Here is a 20,475-nt window from a genome sequence, read left to right as displayed (position 1 = left end):
TTCTCCGAGAGTCTGCCAGCTTGTGTCGGAAGGGAACCACTAACGCTTTCCAAGCACTGAGTGTAATTTCTGGGAAATAGCGCCGTGCTGGAATCTGGAGAAAAGGAAGCCAGCTTAGAGTGGGCGTAAAGGACGGCGTGATTGAGACTAGCCACCCAAGACAGAGGCAAGAGTGTGGCCTTCCAGGCAAACATAAAGGGCTAGAAGAACCAGCATGTGCGAGTGCGTTCATTTTACTTTTTTTTAGTACCTCAAAAGTGCATCTAAAGATAGGCCAGTGGTACAGTGGAAGGGGGATGGAATATATAATGCCAGACCACCTGGGATGGCTTCCAGGTTCTGACTGCCCAGCGATGGGCTCTCCCAAGTCTGTGAGGTGGCACAGGGTGATGATGAAATCGCTGCGGGGACCACGTCCGTGCAGACTTGAAGCATGACGCGCGTGTCCTGTAACCCTGTCCTACGTGTGCACCTTTGATCCCTGATCATGCAGGGTGACATTCACCCTGGAAAGCCAGCGGGGGCCATCACTCCCTGGGATGAATCTGGGAATTCTGAGCGCCAGCCAAGCAGGGCTTGTTGACCCATGGATACTCATGAAATTGTGCATTATGTTTTTATGGCATTAAATTGCACGTCATTTTTTTTTATGTCTCGAGTCAGTTGCCCTCTGAAGCTACAGGAGACCACAAGTCTTTGTTGACGTGTGTAATGCCAGGCCCTGCAGTGCCTCCTCAATCCCTGAGGTGTGCTGTCGTTTGGTACCACACACCATCAGCTTACAGAGGTGGTACCTGCCTCGCAGAATTTATGTCAGATTGCTTTAAAAGGGGAGGCTTTACTTAACTGATGGATCTCTTGGTCTTGCTCCAAATAATTGCATACTTGCTATTGTCCATTGTTCAGTAGCTCAGTCGTGTCTGACTCTTTGTGGCCCCATGGACTGCAGCACGCCAGGCCTCCCTGTCCATCACCAATTCCCGGAGTTTATGCAAACTCATATCTGTGATACTATCATATTGGTGATGCTATCCATCCGTCTCATCCTCTATCGTCCCCTTCTCCCTCCCTCAATCTTCCCCAGCATCAGGGTCTTTTCAAATGAGTTGGTTCTTCACATCAGAAGGACAGAGTATCTGAGCTTCAGCATCAGTTTTTCTTAGGAATATTCAGGACCAATTTCCTTTAGGATGGACCGGTTGGATCTCCTTGCAGTCCAAGGGACTCTCAAGAATCTTCTTCAACAACACAGCTCCAAAGCATCCATTCTTTGGTGCTCAGCCTTCTTTATGGTCCAGCTCTCACATCCATACATGACCACTGGAAAAACCATAGCTTTGAGTAGACGGACCTTTGTCAACAAAGTGATGTCTCTGCTTTTGAATCCACTATCTGGGTTGGTCATAGCTTTTCTCCCAAGGAGCAAATGTCTTTTAATTTCATGACTGTAGTCGCCATCCCCAGTGATATTGGAGCCCATACTAGAGAGTGCCTCACGCGGAGACAAACTTATATCATGAAAGCTAGAAAGAAACAAACTCTCAAACTGTTTTAGTCATCTTATCCGAGACAGACCAACCCACATGTCCTCTTTGTCCCTAGCTTTGGAGGACTGACTGACTGGCACCCACACGTGAGGCTGTTCTAGTTAGCAGCCATCACGTAGGAGGAAGGGGCAGTGAGGAATCAGAATTCTAAAAAAGGTGGGCCGGGACTTCCCTGGAGATCCAGTGATTGAGACTTCGCCTTCCAATATAGCAGGTGTGGATTTGATCCCTGGTTAGGGAAGCTTAAGACCCTGCAGGCCTAAAAACACAAAGCATAAAGCAGAGGCGATACTGTAACAAAATCTAAAAAGACTTTAAAAAAGCGGTGGGTGACTTTTTTTTTTTCTTTTTGTTTCACTGCACCACAAGGGCTTATGGGATCTTAATTACCCGACCAGGAATCAAACCCAGACCCTTGACATTGAAAGCACAGAGCCCAGGGAATTCCCAGCTCTCATTTTCTGGTTTGGAAAATCCATATTCAATAGCTGTAGTTGCATGACATGAGGCCTGATGTAAGAATGCACACTGTACATATTTAGCTATGATTTTACAGTCATCAGTGTGTGTGTACGTGTGTATATATATGTATATATATGCCTGTGTGCATTTTGGCTTTACCTCGAGGTATTCAGTATCTTAGTCCCCCAATTAGGGCTCAGACTCATGCCCCTTGCAGTGAAAGTGTCACGTCTTAACCACTAAACTCCCAGGCAAGTCCCCAGTCATGACATGAATAATAATGGTTGCTTGTGATTTCACAAGTCTCCAGTACCAGTGATGGAACAAGAGAAGCGTTAACATCTTGAAGGCAGATGCCCTCAGGAAGAATTTTAATGACAAATAGGGTGTGTTTTATCTCCAAAGAACTGCATTCCACGAATCAGGAAGGAACCGCCTTTTTCCGCACTTGCCTTTCCTCGTCCAGCTGCACATGCTGCTGGTTTCTTGGTAGGGGTAAGGGTGCTCTTGGTCATCCTGCTCATCTATAAATAAACAATCGCTATAAATAAGACATTCGCTGTGGATCTGAGTTTGACCCCATGGGAGAGATGCGCACGTGAACGGAATGCTAAGCCCCAGGATGACTCACTCCCATTCTGCCTTTGATCTTCTAGATGTCAAGGCTAACTGCGGAAACTTGGAAGGTGGTCGGGTGAAGGAAAAAAAAAATCACAGAAAATCCCAAACTGAATATAGCGTAGTTGCTTGAAGATAAAGTGCAAGCGAGGGCTTCCCTGGTGACTCGGGCGGTGAAGAATCTGCCTGCGGTGCAGGAGACCCCGGTTCGATCCCTGAGTCGTGTAGATCCCCTGGAGAAGTGAATGGCTACCACTCCAGTGTTCTTGCCTGGAGAGTCCCATGGATGGAGGAGCCTGGGACAGTCCATGGGGTCGCAAAGAGTCAGAAACGACTAAGCAACTAACACGTATACACACGGTGCAAATGACCAAATACATTTCAGACCAGCTCAGGAGTGTGAGATCCAATTGCCAACATCTGTTGGATAATAGAAAAAGCAAGATAATTCCAGGAAAACGTCTACTTTGGTTTCATTGACCACACTGAAGCCTTTGACTGTGTGGATCACAACAAACTATGGAAAATTCTTAAAGAGATGGGAACACCAGACCACCTTAGCTGTCTCCTGAGATATCTGTATGCAGGTCAAGAACCGGACAGGTTGAACAAGACTTGCAACGATGGACTGGTTCCATTTTGGGAGAGGAGTACCTCAAGGCTGTATGTTGTCACCCTGCACATTTGACTTACATGCAGAGCACATCATGAGAAACGCTGGGCTGAATGAAGCACAAGCTGGCATCAAGATTGCCAGGAGAAATATCGATAACCTCAGGGAGGCAGATGACACCACCCTTATGGCAGAAAGCAAAGAGGAACTAAAGAGCCTTTTGATGAAAGTGAAAGAGGAGAGTGGAAAAGCTGGCTTAGAAATCAACCTTCAAAAAACTAAGAGCATGGCTTCCAGTCCCATCACTGCATGGCAAATAGATGGAGAAACAATGGAAACAGTGACAGACTTTGTTTTCTTGGGCTACAAAATCATTGCAGATGGTGACTGCAGCCACGAAATGAAAAGATGCTTGCTCATTGGAAGAAAAGCTATGACCAACCTAGACAGAACATTAAAAAGCAAAAACATTACTTTGCCAGCAAAGATCCATCTAGTCAAAGCTATGGTTTTTCCAGCAGTCATGTATGTATGTGGGATTTAGACCATAAAGCTGAGCGCCAAAGAATGGATGGTTTTGAACTGTGGTGTTGGAGGAGACTCTTGAGAGTCCCTTGGACTGCAAGGAGATCCAACCAGTCCATTCTGGAGGAAATCATCTCTAAGTATTCATTGAAAGTACTGATGCTGAAGCTCCGGTAATTTGGCCACCTGATGCGAAGAGCCAGCTCATTGGAAAAGACCCTGATGCTGGGAAAGATTGAGGGCAAGAGGATGAGGGGACGACAGTGGATGAGTTGGTTGGAAAGCATCACCAACTCAGTGGACGTGAGTCTGAGTAAACTCTAGGAGTTGATGATGGACAGGGAGGCCTGGCGTGCTGCAGCCCATGGGGTCGCAAAGAGTCGGACACAACTGAGCTTCTGAACCAAAAGCAAACAAATCTGACCATTTCCGAGCTGCGAAACCAGTCTGGACTGTTTCACTTAAACTCTCTAGAGCTTGGCCTTTTTCAGCTAGACAGTGGGAATAACAGAAGGATTGATGTGACGGTTAAGTTATATCACGGACCTAAAGGGACTTGATAAAATGTTACACTTCCGCGAGAACAGGTGGACGCCGAGTTATTTTGTGTAGGCAGGTACTGAGATGAAAACCAGTGACACACACCTCTCATGACTCACATTCGAGGACAGGTAGCAGAGCACATTTGTGTTAAACGGCAGAGTGCCACCCGGTGGTCACTTGTAGGACTGCAGGGGAAGCTGGGAAATAGAGGCAGTCTCTGTGAGGTCAGACTGAGTGGACCTAGGGAGAGTTATCATTTTATCCTCACACCAGGGTTCCTCAGGACTTCCCAGGGGGCGCTAGTGGTAAAGAACCTGCCTGGCAGTGCAGGAGACGTAAGAGACATGGGTTCGATCCCCAGGTCAGGAAGATCCCCTGGCGGAAGGCGTGGCCACCCACTCCAGTACTCTTGCCTGGAGAATCCCACGGACAGAGGAGCCTGGCGGGCTGCAGTCCACAGGGTCACAAAGAGTCGGAGAGGACTGAGTGTCCGAACAGCAACAGCAGGGTTTCTCAACCTCAGCACTAGTTACATTTAGGGCCCAAGAATCCTTTCTCATGTGGGAATGTCTTGTCTGACCTCTACCCCTTCCATGCCAGAGACCCTCCCCAGAGTTGAGACAGTGAGGAATATCTCTGGACATCAACTGATGACCCTACGGGGACACAGTTGCCCACAATTGAGGACCTCTTTAAATCTTTCCCATGAACATCTGTTAATTAGAGAACTCTTTTAAAAATATGTTGATTTGTTTGGCTGCCCAGGTCTTAGTTGCAACACTGTGGGTCTTTAGGCTTCATTGCTGCATCCAGAATCTTTAGTTGCCTATGTTGGATCTAATTCCTTGACCAGGGATCGAGCTCAGGCCCCCTGCAATGAGAGCGTGGAGACTTAGCCACTGCAAGTCCTTACTTAATATCATTTTAATGGCATTTTTTTTTAATGTACCCCAAGGAAAAACCTGCACACATATGTTTATAGAGCTTTGATTCACCATTGCCAAAACTTGGGAGAAAGCATGATGTCCTTTTATACATGAATGGATAAATATTTGAATGTTGCATCTAGACAGTGGAATATTAGTTCAGTTCAGTTCAGTCACTCAGTTGTGTCCCAACTCTTTGCAACACCGTCTTCAGTGCGGAGATGAGCCCCTGGAGCACAGAGAACTTTTAGGGCCATGAAAGTATTCTTGATGGTGGTGTAGTGGTAGACACGTGCGTGCATGTGTACTAAGTCGCTTCGGTCACGTCCGACTTCTTTCGACCCCATCAGTCCGCTAAGCCTCGGTTTTCTTGAGTGAGTGAGTGAAAGTCGCTCAGCCGTGCCTGACTCCTTGCGACCCCATGGACTGTAGCCCAACAGGCTCCTCTGTCCATGGAATTCTCCAGGCAAGAATACTGGAGTGGGTTGCTGTGCCCGTCTCCGGGGGATCTTCCTGGCCCAGGGATCGAACCTGCGTCTCTTAGGTCTCCTGCATTGAAGGGGGAAGGTTCTTAACAACTAGCACCACCTGGGAGGCTCAGGTGTGTTATGTCATTTGTCAAAACCCATAGAAGGTGCCACGGCCGGATATAACCTATGGGCTTCAGGTGATAATGTCACTGTAGGTTCATCAGTTGTAACAGATGGACCCTCTGGTGGGGGACCTAGATAATGAGGGAAATTGAGCGTGCATAGGGGCAAACGGTATACAGGAAATCTGTGTAACTTCCTGTCACTTTCGCTGGAAATCTAAAACTAATCTAAAAATGAAACCTGTTAAAAGGGGGGGAAAAAAGAGAGAGAGATGCCATCTCCACACCTTTGAGATTTATTCTGTTCAGTTTCACACTTATACGATCCATGAAAGAACTGGGAAGTTTCATGAGACTTTGCACTTGGGTTCTGAAAGCATCATCTTAACCTAGAAGGGCATTTGCAGTAGTGTCCTGAAGGCTCCCCATGGCAGGTGTACGTGTGTGTGTGTGTGTGTGTGTGTGTGTGTGTCCCAGAGACCGAGAACCTGGGCTGAAATCCACCCCTCAGTCCAGTGGCACCCCTTCCACTGTGGTCATTCCCAGAGACAAGGCAGAGACTTGTTTTACTTCTCGAATAGACCACTTCTGTCATATGTTAATTGTCTAAAGTCCCCCTGAGGATATTAGAAGGTTGTCTGTTTTAATGTAATATGGGTCGTCTTCCCAGGGGGCACTAGTGGTAAAGAACCCATCTGCCAGTGCAGGAGACATAAGAGACGCGGGTTCGATCCCTGGGTTGGGAAGATCCCCTGGAGGATGGCATGGCAACCCGCTCCAGTGTTCTTGCCTGGAGAATCCCATGGACAGAGGAGCCTGGTGGGCTACAGTCGATGGGGTCGCAAGGAGTTGGACCCGACTGAAGTGACTGAACACAGGAAGTTTGGAGTACACACCTTAATAAAATGAACATGATATTGCCTTGGGCTTCCCTGACAGCTCAGTGGGTGAAGAATCTGCCTGCAATCCAGGAGACCCTGGTTTGATTCCCGGGTCGGGAAGATCCGCTGGAGAAGGGAAAGGCTATCCACTCCAGTATTATTGGGCTTCCCTTGTGATTCAGCTGGTAAAGAATTTGCCTGCAATGTGGGAGACCTCAGGTCAATCCCTGGGTTGGGAAGATCCCCTGGAGAAGGGAAAGGCTACCCACTCCAGTATTGTGGCCTGGAGAATCTCATGGACTGCATAGTCCATGGGGTCGCAAAAAGTCAGGCACGACTGAGTGAGTTTCACTGATACTGCCGTCAGGCGGGGATCGGCAGACTCCTACCTATAGGCCAACCCCACCTGCAGTCTATTTTTTTTCAAGGTGTGTTGAAGCATACCGAACACCCATTTATGTACCATTTGCAGCTGTTTTTCAGCTAAAGCGGGTGTGAGCAGTTGTAGCAGACTCAGTTTGGCTGTCAAGGGTCCAGGATTCGTGCAGAGAAAGTGTGCTCACCCCTGCTTTACCAGTCTAGAACCTTTCCCTCTTCGGGCATCATATCCTGAATGTCTCCCTGTTTTTAAACTCGGTTTCAGAAAAGGGGAGGATTGTCGGCAGAGTAGCCTAGTTAGACAAATAATAGAGCCACACAAGTACCTCCCCTGTGAAGGATCCTGCAGCGTTACTCCTGCTAACTCTGCATGTGAGACGCACTCTGTGCGTATAGGGTGCCTTTGCTGAAATGCCTGCTCCTTGGGCCTTTTAACCGAGGATACAAAACACCGAGCTTCCCCCTTCCTTCCCCTTCCTTCCTTCCCATTCCTTCCCCTTCCTTCCCCTTCCTTCCCATTCCTTCCAATTCCTTCCCCTTCCTTCCTTCCAATTCCTTCCCCTTCCTTCCTTCCCCTTCCTTCCCCTTCCTTCCCCTTCCTTCCTTCCAATTCCTTCCCCTTCCTTCCTTCCCCTTCCTTCCTTCCCCTTCCTTCCTTCCCCTTCCTTCCTTCCCCTTCCTTCCCCTTCCTTCCTTCCCCTTCCTTCCTTCCCATTCCTTCACCTTCCTTCCCCTTCCTTCCTTCCAGTTCCTTCCCCTTCCTTCCTTCCAATTCCTTCCCCTTCCTTCCCCTTCCTTCCTTCCCATTCCTTCCCCTTCCTTCTCCTTCCTTCCTTCCAATTCCTTCCCGTTCCTTCCCCTTCCTTCCTTCCAATTCCTTCCCCTTCCTTCCTTCCAATTCCTTCCCCTTCCTTCCTTCCAATTCCTTCCCCTTCCTTCCTTCCCATTCCTTCCCCTTCCTTCCTTCCCCTTCCTTCCCCTTCCTTCCTTCCTCTTCCTTCCCCTTCCTTCCCCTTCCTTCCTTCCCCTTCCTTCCTTCCAATTCCTTCCCCTTCCTTCCCCTTCCTTCCTTCCCCTTCCTTCCCCTTCCTTCCCCTTCCTTCCCCTTCCTTCCCCTTCCTTCCCCTTCCTTCCCCTTCCTTCCTTCCCCTTCCTTCCTTCCCCTTCCTTCCTTCCCCTTCCTTCCTTCCCCTTCCTTCCTTCCCCTTCTTTCCTTCCCCTTCCTTCCCCTTCCTTCCCCTTCCTTCCTTCCCCTTCCTTCCCCTTCCTTCCTTCCTCTTCCTTCCTTCCCCTTCCTTCCTTCCCCTTCCTTCCCCTTCCTTCCCCTTCCTTCCTTCCCCTTCCTTCCTTCCCCTTCCTTCCTTCCAATTCCTTCCCCTTCCTTCCCCTTCCTTCCTTCCCCTTCCTTCCCCTTCCTTCCCCTTCCTTCCCCTTCCTTCCTTCCAATTCCTTCCCCTTCCTTCCTTCCCCTTCCTTCCCTTTCCTTCCCCTTCCTTCTTTCCAATTCCTTCCTTCCCCTTCCTTCCCCTTCCTTCCCCTTCCTTCCTTCCAATTCCTTCCCCTTCCTTCCCCTTCCTTCCTTCCCCTTCCTTCCTTCCCCTTCCTTCCTTCCCCTTCCTTCCCCTTCCTTCCTTCCCCTTCCTTCCTTCCCCTTCCTTCCCCTTCCTTCCTTCCCCTTCCTTCCCCTTCCTTCCTTCCCCTTCCTTCCTTCCCCTTCCTTCCCCTTCCTTCCCCTTCCTTCCCCTTCCTTCCTTCCCCTTCCTTCCTTCCCCTTCCTTCCCCTTCCTTCCCCTTCCTTCCCCTTCCTTCCCCTTCCTTCCTTCCAATTCCTTCCCCTTCCTTCCTTCCCCTTCCTTCCCTTTCCTTCCCCTTCCTTCCCCTTCCTTCCTTCCCCTTCCTTCCTTCCCATTCCTTCCCCTTCCTTCCCCTTCCTTCCTTCCAATTCCTTCCCCTTCCTTCCCCTTCCTTCCCCTTCCTTCCTTCCCCTTCCTTCCAATTCCTTCCCATTCCTTCCCTTTCCTTCCCCTTCCTTCCTTTTCAATTCCTTCCTTCCCCTTCCTTCCTTCCATTTCCTTCCTTCCCCTTCCTTCCTTCCAATTCCTTCCCGTTCCTTCCCCTTCCTTCCTTCCAATTCCTTCCTTCCCCTTCCTTCTTTCCAATTCCTTCCTTCCCCTTCCTTCTTTCCAATTCCTTCCTTCCCCTTCCTTCCTTCCAATTCCTTCCCCTTCCTTCCTTCCAATTCCTTCCTTCCCCTTCCTTCCTTCCAATTCCTTCCCCTTCCTTCCTTCCTCTTCCTTCCTTCCCCTTCCTTCCTTCCATTTCCTTCCTTCCCCTTCCTTCCTTCCAATTCCTTCCCGTTCCTTCCCCTTCCTTCCTTCCAATTCCTTCCCCTTCCTTCCTTCCAATTCCTTCCTTCCCCTTCCTTCTTTTCAATTCCTTCCTTCCCCTTCCTTCTTTCCAATTCCTTCCTTCCCCTTCCTTCCTTCCAATTCCTTCCCCTTCCTTCCTTCCTCTTCCTTCCTTCCCCTTCCTTCCTTCCAATTCCTTCCTTCCCCTTCCTCCTTTCCAATTCCTTCCTTCCCCTTCCTTCCTTCCAATTCCTTCCCCTTCCTTCCTTCCTCTTCCTTCCTTCCCCTTCCTTCCTTCCAATTCCTTCCTTCCCCTTCCTTCTTTCCAATTCCTTCCTTCCCCTTCCTTCTTTCCAATTCCTTCCTTCCCCTTCCTTCTTTCCAATTCCTTCCTTCCTCTTCCTTCCTTCCAATTCCTTCCCCTTCCTGCCTCTGCCTTCCTTCCCCTTCCCCTACCTCCCCCTTCCTTCCCAATCCTTCCTTCCTCTTCTTCCTTCCTCTCCCTTCCTTCCCTTTTTTCCCCTTGAAATTCATGCACATAATTAGCGTTTATCATGAACGAAACAACACAGAATCTTTTTGTGTGTGTCGTAAATAGAACTTTTAAAAGAGAACGGACCCCTTTAGTCTTGTCTGCCAGTTTACATATAAAGAGAATTGCGTAACCTTTTAGTATAGTGACAAAAAATAACTACTCCATGTAAATAAAGAGTATTCCAAAAATGAATGGTTTTCAAAGAGGAATGGGATGATAGGAGATGCTGCTGCTGCTAAGTCACTTCAGTCATGTCCTACTCTGTGTGACCCCATAGATGGCAGCCCACCAGGCTCCCCCGTCCCTGGGATTCTCCAGGCAAGAACACTGGCGTGGGTTGCCATTTCCTTCTCCAATGCATGAAAGTGAAAAGTGAACGGGAAGTCGCTCAGTCATGTCCGACTCTTCACAGCCCCATGGACCGCAGCCCACCAGGCTCCTCCGTCCATGGGATTTTCCAGGCAAGAGTGCTGGAGTGGGTTGCCATCGCCTTGGAACTGATTAATGCAGTGTGACCTCTCACCTCACTGTACCTATGTTCCTAGTTCGGTGAGTGAAAAGAGCAGTGAGGATCATGGCCTGATTTTAATTCCCAGCGGGTCAAGGCTCATGTAGAACTGCCCTACTTCTTGACACTATTATGATATTAAAAGTAGAGTTTATTTTTGTAAGTCATTACCATCTTGGCATACTTGCATTCATTTTCGTCAAGCGCTGTCATCTTTAGCTTGTAGCCTTCCAGAGTCTAGAGAAATGTGCGTTGGTTTTATATTTCTTTTGGGGAATCTATAGGCTTCCAGCAGGAGAACCGCCGTTTATTAGCGTGTCTAGCAACTGGTGTATTCACAATCTGTCAGGGAGTCGTCAGGAACATCCCCGCATGTGTCTGAAAAGTCGAAGTTCGGGAGAGTTACATACTGAGCACGGAGTGTCATTTTTCCAGGGGAATACCTACGTACACAGACAAGCTGGAGAAGGAAAGTGAAAGTCACTCAGTCGTGTCCGGCTCTTTGCGACCCCATGGACTATACAGTCTGTGGAATTCTCCAGGGCAGAATACTGGAGTGGGTGGCCGTTCCCTTCTCCAGGAGGTCTTCCCAACCCAGGGATGGAACCCAGGTCTCCCGCATCACAGGCGGATTCTTTACCAGCTGAACCACCAGGGAAGGCCCTAGAGAAGGACAGTGATTCACAAAATTTCTGCTGCCTGCAGCTCAGGGCCAGGAAGGCATCATGGCAAGAAAGTGATGATTTGCTGTGTGTGAACCCCTGGTCTGACACTGCCCGTGGTGGTACCTGGGCTCCTCGTTGAAAACATGTTGTGACATTCTGGTAGGAAGGATTCTGTCATTATTTATTAGCAGGATTACATAACTTTAAGGCACTTAGATCCACAGTGGATGCAACTATGTATAAACCGTTTTTACGGTTAGTTTTCTTTTTCATTATAGCTTATTATATGATATTAACTGTAGTTCCCCGTACTTCACGGAAAGACCTTGGTTTTTATCTGTTTTAAGTATAGTAGCATGTGTCTGCTAGTCCCAAAGTCCTAGCTTATCCCCTCCCCAATCTCCTTTGGTAACCGTAAATCTGTTTTCTGTGTCTGTGAGTCTTTCTGGTTTGTAACTCAGTTCGTTTGTGTCATGTTTTAAGTTCCACATATAAGTGATGAGTTTGCCTTTGTCTGACTTTGTATAGTAATCTCTAGGTCCACCCATGTTGTTGAAAATAGCATTATTTCATCCTTTTTTATGTCTGAGTAATATTCCATTGTATGTATATATATGTGTGTGTATATATATATATTGATGGATATGGATATATTGGAGAAGGGCATGGCAACCCACTATCATATTCTTGCCTGGAGAATCCCATGGACAGAGGAGCCTGGCAGGCTACCCCAGTGTATGGGGTTGCAAAGAGTTAGACAAAACTGAGTCACACACACATATACATATATACACACACCACACCTTTGGGGCTTCCCAGGTGGCTCATTGGTAAAGAATCCACCTGCAAATGCTGGTGATGTGGCTTTGATGCCTGGGTCAGAAAGATCCCTTGCAGGAAGAAATGGCAATGCACTCCAGTATTCTTTCCTGGAGAATCCCATGGACAGAGGAGCCTGGTGGGCTACAGGCCATAGGGTCACAGAAGAGGCAGACACGACTTCTCGACTAAACAGCAACATCCCACCCCGTTGCCGTCTTGTCTGTCCGTGAACATTCAGGCTGCTCCACGTCCTAGCTACTGTGCAGAGTGCTGCTGTGAATATCTGGGTGCATGTATCTCTTAGAGTTACGGTTTTCTCTAAATAGACACCCAGGCTGCCGTCTATGGGGTCGCACAGAGTCGGACACGACTGAATCGACTTAGCAGCAGCAGCAGCAGCAGCATACTCAGACGTGGGATTGCTGAATCCTATGGCAATTCTGCTTTGAGTTTTTTTAAGGGGCCCCCATACCATTCTTCTGGGGAAGGCGATGGCACCCCACTCCAGTACTCTTGCCTGGAAAATTCCATGGGCGGAGGAGCCTGATAGGCCACAGTCCATGGGGTCGCATAGAGTCGGATACGACTAAGTGACTTCACTTTCACTTTTCACTTTTCATGCATTGGAGGAGGAAATGGCAACCCACTCCAGTGCTCTTGCCTGGAGAATCCCAGGGACAAGAGAGCCTGGTGGGCTGCCATCTCTGGGGTCACACAGAGTCGGACACGACTGAAGTGACTTAGCAGCAGCAGCATACCATTCTTGACAGGGGCCATACCAAATGCATTTCTGCCAACAGGGTACGAGAGTTCCCTTTTCTGCACACCCTCTCCAGCATTTACTATCTGTAGACTTTCTGATGATGGCCATGTGGACCTGTGTGCGGTGGTGCATCATTGTAGTTTTGATTTGAATTTGTCCAGTGATCAGCAGCATCGAGCATCTTCTCATGTGCTCATTGGCTATTTGTGTGTCTTCTTTGGAGGAGCATCTACTTTGGTTTTCTGCCAGTTTTTTGGTGGAGTTGTTTGGTTTTGTTATTGAGTTGTATGAGCTATTCATGTGTTTTGGAAACCGAGCCCTGTTGAACTGCAGCCCAGCCTGTAGGCTGTCTTCTTGTTTCATTTGTGGTTTCTTTACTTGTGCAAAAAATCTTGTGAGTTCACTTCCTCTTTCCTCTTAGTTTTCCAGTGCAGCAGTCAAGTCATATGTTAGTCTTTTCTCAAAGCTCCAGTTCCCTGGTCCTTTCCTCTGGGAGGAGGCTCTTTTCTACTTTCCTGTTAATCATGGATGTTTAAGTGAATATCGGAGGGAACTCAGACATAATTGCTTGAAATCAGGGTGTTAGACCCCTGACAATATGGCAAAGGTTGCTTCCTTCTGTCTTTAATTTGCTGGTTTGTGATTGAGAAAAACAGGCCAAGCTTGGAATCTCTTCACCTGTGCTTTGGAAAGGAGTTATTACCACGTGACTTGATCACCTGGCCAGGTAATTTTTGGTATCTTGGTGAGTTAAGAGTTAAGCATAAGCAGATAATTTGAAACTTGATACCATGGAATCTCAGAGCTAGAAGGCACTTAACAGTATCTAGCTCCCCACAAAAAAGACATTTTGTTTTTAACATTTCAACATACCCTGATGAGCTGTTTATCCCTGAATGTAGAGTAGTACATTAGCCACAGTGAAGTACAAAGAGATGGTATAAGGCACTGTTCCTGCTTTCAGAGTAGCTTACAGCCTCATAAATAACAAGGGCAAATCAATAAGTTCACAGATCTTTTTATGTGAATTAAAAAAAAAAAACCCTTTGGCAGATTTCAAACATACTAAGAAATGAAGAGAATAATGGACTTCCAAGTATCCATTGCAAAGCATCAGAAATTTTCAACATTTTGCTAAACTTCTTTCAGGACTCTTTATTATAGAAAGCGTTTACACGTTACGTGTATTTACAGAAAAGGATAAGCCTGTAAACGTCCTCTCTTATAATCTTTTATACTTGATTTTTAAGCCCTTCCACTCAAAATTTCAACTTTATTTTGTTAAAGCCATCTGCTGAACCTTGCATGTTTTGCTGTTCCTATTTTTGCAGAGACTTTCTCTCTGTAATAGTTATTATTGTGCTTCATTGCTCTTAAATATTTTTTCTTTATCAGAATTTTTTGGGGGGCTATGCTTCGAAGCATGTGGGGTCCTAGTTCGCTTACCAGGAGACGTGCCCCCTGTAATGAATCTTATCAGAATTCATTGTTATTCTCATGCTCTTAATTCACTGAATGCCCTGAATTATTTTGCAGTTGGATATCTGATGTTTTTTTGTCTCTTAGTGAACCATTTTCTCTGAACAGAATCCATAGCTGACCTCGGTAACCCGTTTTAGATGGTGACAATCTAGGCTAAAGTGTCCCCTAGGCGTTCCTTTCTGAGTCTAAGACCCGTGTGAAAGCGTTACTTCTAATATTGCACAGTAAGAATCAGGCAGAAGTCGTGAAAAGAAGTGTCTGCTTGGTGAGTCTACTGTCGAGTAGGTTTTTTCCCCTCCATTCTTGTCTCTTCGTAGGAAAGAATTAAAACGACAGACCAACACAGCTCAAGCAGGCAGGATTTCTTAAGCAAGCCACAGGCAGGACAGTCTTCAGACGGGAGAGTGGACCCACACCCGCTGGAGTGGTCTGGTCTCATTTTTCGGCTTCTCTTTGCATACGTTTTTCTCTTCGCCTTGGCGGTTCTCGGGCTCCATTGGCTATTTCCCCTTGCAAAATAGGGCTTGTGTCTGCAGCCAATCAGGGAAGGGAATGCAGTTAGGGTGTATGGTCAAGCCAATCAGGGAAAGGACCGTGTTAGGCTTCTTCCCCCGCGGAGGTTCTTACTCCAGGCCTCAAGTTTTCCTCTTCATGGGCTCTTTCCTTTCCTTTTCCCTGCACGTGGTTCTTCTAGTCGTCCCTTCCTCTGACTACCGTCTTGGACTCTGTTTCCCTAGTCTAACCTACCTAACACTAAAGTCTGTCCCATTAAAATATAGTTTCTGGATCTTAATAGCATTTGGGGGCCTGATCTGTCTACTGTGTGGAAGACTGTTCTGTGAGTTGTAGATGCTTAATGCTATGCCAGTAGCTTCCCTCCTCCAGCTGGGACAACCGAAAAATGTTTCCAGACATTGCCTAATATCCTAGAGTCCCCTGGGGCAGAGGACACAGCCACCCCTGGTTGAAAGCACCTGTGTTACCACTGTGGACGTGCCATGATGCTTCCATGATTTTATTACGGGTAACTCGGCTCAGTCGGTAAAGAATCTCTACAATGCAGGAGACCCGGGTTCAATCCCTGGGTGGGGAAGATCCCCTGGGATTGAATGGAATCCAATTCAATTCAACTGATTCAGTGGAATCAATCCAATTCAATTCATTCCCTTCTTAAATCCAAGATGGGAATGGCAACCCACTGCAGTATTCTTACCTGGAGAATTCCATGGAGAGCGGAGCTTGGTGGGCTACAGTCCATGGGGTCACAAAGAATTGGACGTGACTGAGGGACTCACACTGTCGGTTTCATTTTATGTTTACCTTTGACAATTAAGGAATATATTGCATTTGTTAAAATCATTTGCGTATCCCACAAATATTTTTCAGTCCCATGAATTCTTACCCGCACGGTTTATGGATAGTGGTTCTCTTTGGTTGTTCGTAATGGGAAAATCAGGAATGACAAGGTATTGGAAGGTCAGATTTCTCACTTTAACTTCTTATTTTTTAGCAGTAAACTAATTAATTTGTCATGTTGTGTAACCAGAAAGTCATTAACCAAAGTCATATTTCACATGTTTTGTGTGTTTATAACACACACATGATGTTAATTACTCTTACTGAATTTAACAACTTACATCAAAGATAACCTTCAATTTGTGAGTTACCATCTGTTTTGGACCAAAGAATAGGTCCAAACTAAATACTGAGGCTTTTTTTCTGAACAGCTTGTAATAAGAGCTGTTTATATATTAATTGCCTAATTGAATTATTGTGGATCTTAATGTTTTAATTTTCAAGCAATTTGGGGCTTATTGTGGTGACATCTGCTCATACTTTGATAGTTTATCGTATTTAGCAGTCTCATCAGAAGGCTATTTTGGGTTTACAACACAGTCCTGAAAATAGTCAATTGCTTTCTGCATCAGGTTAGTCTCAGGAGTATTGTCCTATTTCATCTCTACTACAGAATTTATTTCATAATGAAATGCATTTTTATTTTATAAGAAAAGTCCATATTCCCTTGTCCCTGCTTCAGTCTGATGCCCTTAAATGTCTGTTCAAACAACTGTAGAGGTTTGTTTAAATCTTATTTTCCTTCGGTGGTAGATTTTTTTTCAGTTGTTCTGGTTATTACTTTCATCTTACAGATCCTTATGATGTTTTAAAAATGTACTGTAATGAAACTTAACAGCCTATGAACCTGCTTATAGAATCTTTTTAATCTCCTTTCTTTGAACAGTGTAACTATAAACATACCTCAGTGGGAATAATTTCCTTGAATTTCCTTAAAAACGTTTCAAGAGGTTCTGATTAATTCACTAATAAGAAACAGCTTCATTCATAGCCATGCTTCTGAATTTGAATTACATTAAACCTGGCACCTTTTTATATCACTTAAGACTATTGAACAAGAATTTACAGAAAGTGGTAGTCATGTAATTTCCTTAGTTTTTGAGCATGTGGATAATTTAAACCCTGTAGGAGCCTGGACTCACTCCCAACCAAAGACATTTTGTAAGGAAGGAGGTACATATCCTTAAATAGAGGCTGGTTGACTGCTTTGTATTTACAATGACTGAAAAAAGCAAGTTTGTGATATGAAGGATTATCTTGTGAGATATACCCCTGGCTTCTTTAGAAATCTGTGCAAATACAGAACTGCCCTGAAATGGAAATGTAGGAGAATAATAGCGGAAAACTTGAGACCTAGTAGTCAGTGCTTCCTTGCTTTATTTTAGGAAGCTGAAAGAAGGGGGGGAAAAGGATTCTGATGTTTCCCTGTCACATAAATGAGCGAATATCTGCACACAAACATGCGTGCCATGATTATTGTAACATTGGCCCAAGCACTCTTTATAAACTTTCTGTGAGGCATCTTTCTTCTCTTTAGGATGTGTACAGTTTAATTTATTGATTGTATACGATACACTCCCTAAAACAAAGATGTTTCAAGTGGGCGTTCATTATCATTGAATGATAGCAGAACCTTTGTCTGCCCTAAAACCAGTGTTACTTACTTTGAGAGGTTTTCCTTGTAAATCTCTGCACGTACCATAATGCTGATGGCTGGTTTTAATTACTTCCTTTTTTACATTGCAAATAAAAGTGCATAGTTTGTGTAAAAGTTGAAGACAGAGGGTATGAAACAGTAACACGTGTTTGAGATCACAACGGAAAAGAAGAATAGGAGAGATCAAAGGTGAACAATTCCCAAAGGATTTTCAGGTTTATTTTGGTTTTGTCGTTTTCCTGTTTTTCAATCTCGTTGTTTCTCACCAGGCAGGTCCGAGCAGACACTTGGCGGTTCCTATGATCGGGTGCTGGGGAGCCCACTGGTTCAGAGGTCTACACATGAAGTCGCCCTAAAGGTACACCCCTGCATTTGATCTTTGTTCTCTACCTGAAATTCGTTTCAAACACCACTGCATTTTGCCAAAACTGAACACCTTCTGTTTTAAAATGATATGTGTCTGAGGTTGTCTTGCTGAAGTTCAAGGTAATTGTTGTTTAATCGCTAAGTCATGTCTGACTTTGCTACCCTGTGGACTGTAGCCCACCAGGCTCCTCTGTCCATGGGATTCTCCAGGCACGAATACTGGAGTACTTGCCATTTCCTTCTCCATGAAGGTAATAGATGAAGCATTATTAAATAATGATGTGCTACTAACTTGATTCTTTAAGATGAATTGGGCTTTTTTGCCTTCTAAGAATTTGGGGAAATTCTTAAAGAGATGGTAATACCAGACCACCATACCTGCCTCCTGAGATATCTGTATGCAGGTCAAGACACGGACAGTTAAAACCGGACATGGAACAGCAGACTGGTTCCAAACTGGGAAAGGAGTACCTCAAGGCTGTATATTGTCACCCTGCCTATTTAGCTTATATGCAGAGTACGTCATGTGAAATGCCCCACTGGATGAAGCACAAGCTGGAATCAAGATTGCCAGGAGAAATATCAATAACCTCAGATATGCAGATGACACCACCCTTATGGCAGAAAGTGGAGAACTAAAGAGCCTCTTGATGAAAGTGAAAGAGGAGAGTGAAAAAGTTGGCTTAAAACTCAACATTCAGAAAATGAAGGTCACAGCATCGGGTCCCATCACTTCATGGCAAATAGATGGGGAAACAGTGAGAGACTTTATTTTCTTGGGCTCCAAAATCACTGCAGATGGTGACTGCAGCCATGAAATTAAATCACTGCAGATGGTGACTGCAGCCATGAAATTAAAGATGCTTGCTCCTTGGAAGAAAAGCTATGACCAACCTAGACAGCATATTAAAAAGCAGGGACATTAGTTTGCCAACAAAGATCCGTCTAGTCAAAGCTATGGTGTGTCCAGTAATCATGTATGGATGTGAGAGTTGAACCATAAAGAAAGCTGAGCATCAAAGAATGGATGCTTTTGAACTGTGGTGTTGAAAAAGACTTTTGAGAGTCCCTTGGACTACAAGGAGATCAAACCAGTCCATTCTAAAGGAAATCAGTCCGGAATATTCATTGCAAAGACTGATGCTGAAGCTGAAAGTCCAGTACTTTGGCCACCTGATTCGAAGAACTGACTTATTGGGAAAGACCCTGATGCTGGGAAAGACTGAAGGCGGGAGGAGAAGGGGACAACAGAGGATGAGATGGTTGGATGGCCTCACCGACTCGATGGACATGAGTTTGAGCAAGCTCTGGGAGTCGGTGATGGACAGGGAAGCCTGGCGTGCTGTAGTCTGTGGGGTCGCGAAGAGTTGGATACGACTGTACTGAACTGAAGATGAAGCTGAAACACGGAACCAGCTATTTTAAACTTTTCTGGGTCTTACCAGGAGCAGATGACACCTTCTAAAATCAATTCCTCTCATCAGCATTATGAATTAAAATTAAGCAGCAAAATGGATTATAATTGAGGGCATGAGTCTGTATCTTATTTGGCTCTTGTATCTTAATTCTTTGCTTTGTTAGTTTCTTAATATGATTTGTGTCTATCTGCAAATTGATTTCCTACTTAACCTTGAAAGTTATTAGAAAAACATGTAGCTTACTATCAATAGATCTAGTGAGATGACAAGGAGTACCCAGAGGAGCAAACCAAACAGTCATAGATGCACAGACATCACGAATGGAAGCCCAGGGAGTTCCTTGGTGGTTCCAGTGGTTAGGAATCTGCACTTTCCATTACAGGAGGCACGGGTTCCATCCCTGGTCAGGGAACTATGATCCCGAAAGCCTTGTGACCCCCCCCAAAAATGAAAAACCAGAGTTGAAGCCTACATCTCAACCTAAAGCTGATGGTTCCCCTCTCCAGCCTCTATCAAGAAGAAGTGCTGTTAATATTTTGGGAGATGGAATTTTAGCGTTTGATTTTACCCTTTTTTGTGTGTGTTTTCTGATTCTTTAATTGTTTTAATGGGAAAAAAAAAAACACACTGATAGGAGTTTTGTTATTTTAAAAACATAAAAGGTAGAAGTTTGCAGAAGATTTTTTTGCTGTACTGCTTTAAAAAGGACCAATCAGAAGTAAAATAATAGGCCCAAATTTAACCACAGGAACAATCTTATGTGGTAATTTTGTTTAAGAGCAAACATGTAGCAAGGTAAATATGTACCGTTGGCCCTTGACTGGGGTCATCTGCACTGGTTTGAACTGCACCGGTCCACTTATACATGGGTTTTTTGGTTTTTTTCCCCCAGTAAATACCTAACTGCTATGCAGAGTCCATGAGTGAATCCACAGATGAGGAACCATGGATATGAGGGCCCACTGTAGTTATAAGTGGATTTTCAGCTGTGTGGGATTTTCACCCCAAACTCCGTTTTGTTCAAGGGCCAGCTGCATTAGAATTTCAATATTTTACTTAATTATCTGGAAGGGGTAGTTTGGTTTTTTTTAAAATAAAAAATTAGAAAAGGTTAATTGAGTCTGTGACATTGCATGTTCAGGTTGTAGCATGAGTCTTTTAATGGGCAAAGAATATTCCATTTGTATGGATGTACCGCTGTATTCTATTTATCCATTCGTCAGCTGATGGACATTTGAGTCGTGTTTACTTCCCTTGAGTTGTTCAGAGTAGCGCTGCCATGAACACTCGTGTGTAAATTTTATCTGAATATGTACCTTCATTTCCTCTTGGGTATATACCTGAGAGGAGAATTGCTTGGTCATATGGTAACTCTGTTTAACGTTTGGAAGAATCATCCCAACTTTTTCAAAGTGGCTGCGCCATCAGTCAGTATTTTTAAAATGCAATTGAGTCATAGTTTAAATGTCA

At 45.4% G+C, this 20,475-nt stretch overlaps 1 protein-coding gene across 5 annotated transcripts in view; it reads left to right on the top strand.

Moving 5' to 3' along the window:
- Positions 1–20,475, top strand: part of TBL1X (transducin beta like 1 X-linked) — a 250,968-nt gene that overhangs the window by 160,673 nt on the left and 69,820 nt on the right. For all 5 annotated transcript variants that reach the window (XM_068961982.1, XM_068961980.1, XM_068961984.1 and 2 more), the window contains one exon: positions 17,491–17,579. The gene's annotated coding sequence lies outside the window, so the exon portion shown is untranslated. The remainder of the gene's footprint in view (positions 1–17,490; positions 17,580–20,475) is intronic.

This window comes from Capricornis sumatraensis, chromosome X (genome assembly GCF_032405125.1).
Source record: "Capricornis sumatraensis isolate serow.1 chromosome X, serow.2, whole genome shotgun sequence".
NCBI classification, from domain to species: Eukaryota; Metazoa; Chordata; class Mammalia; order Artiodactyla; family Bovidae; genus Capricornis; species Capricornis sumatraensis.
This window is presented reverse-complemented; position numbering and strand designations above follow the sequence as displayed.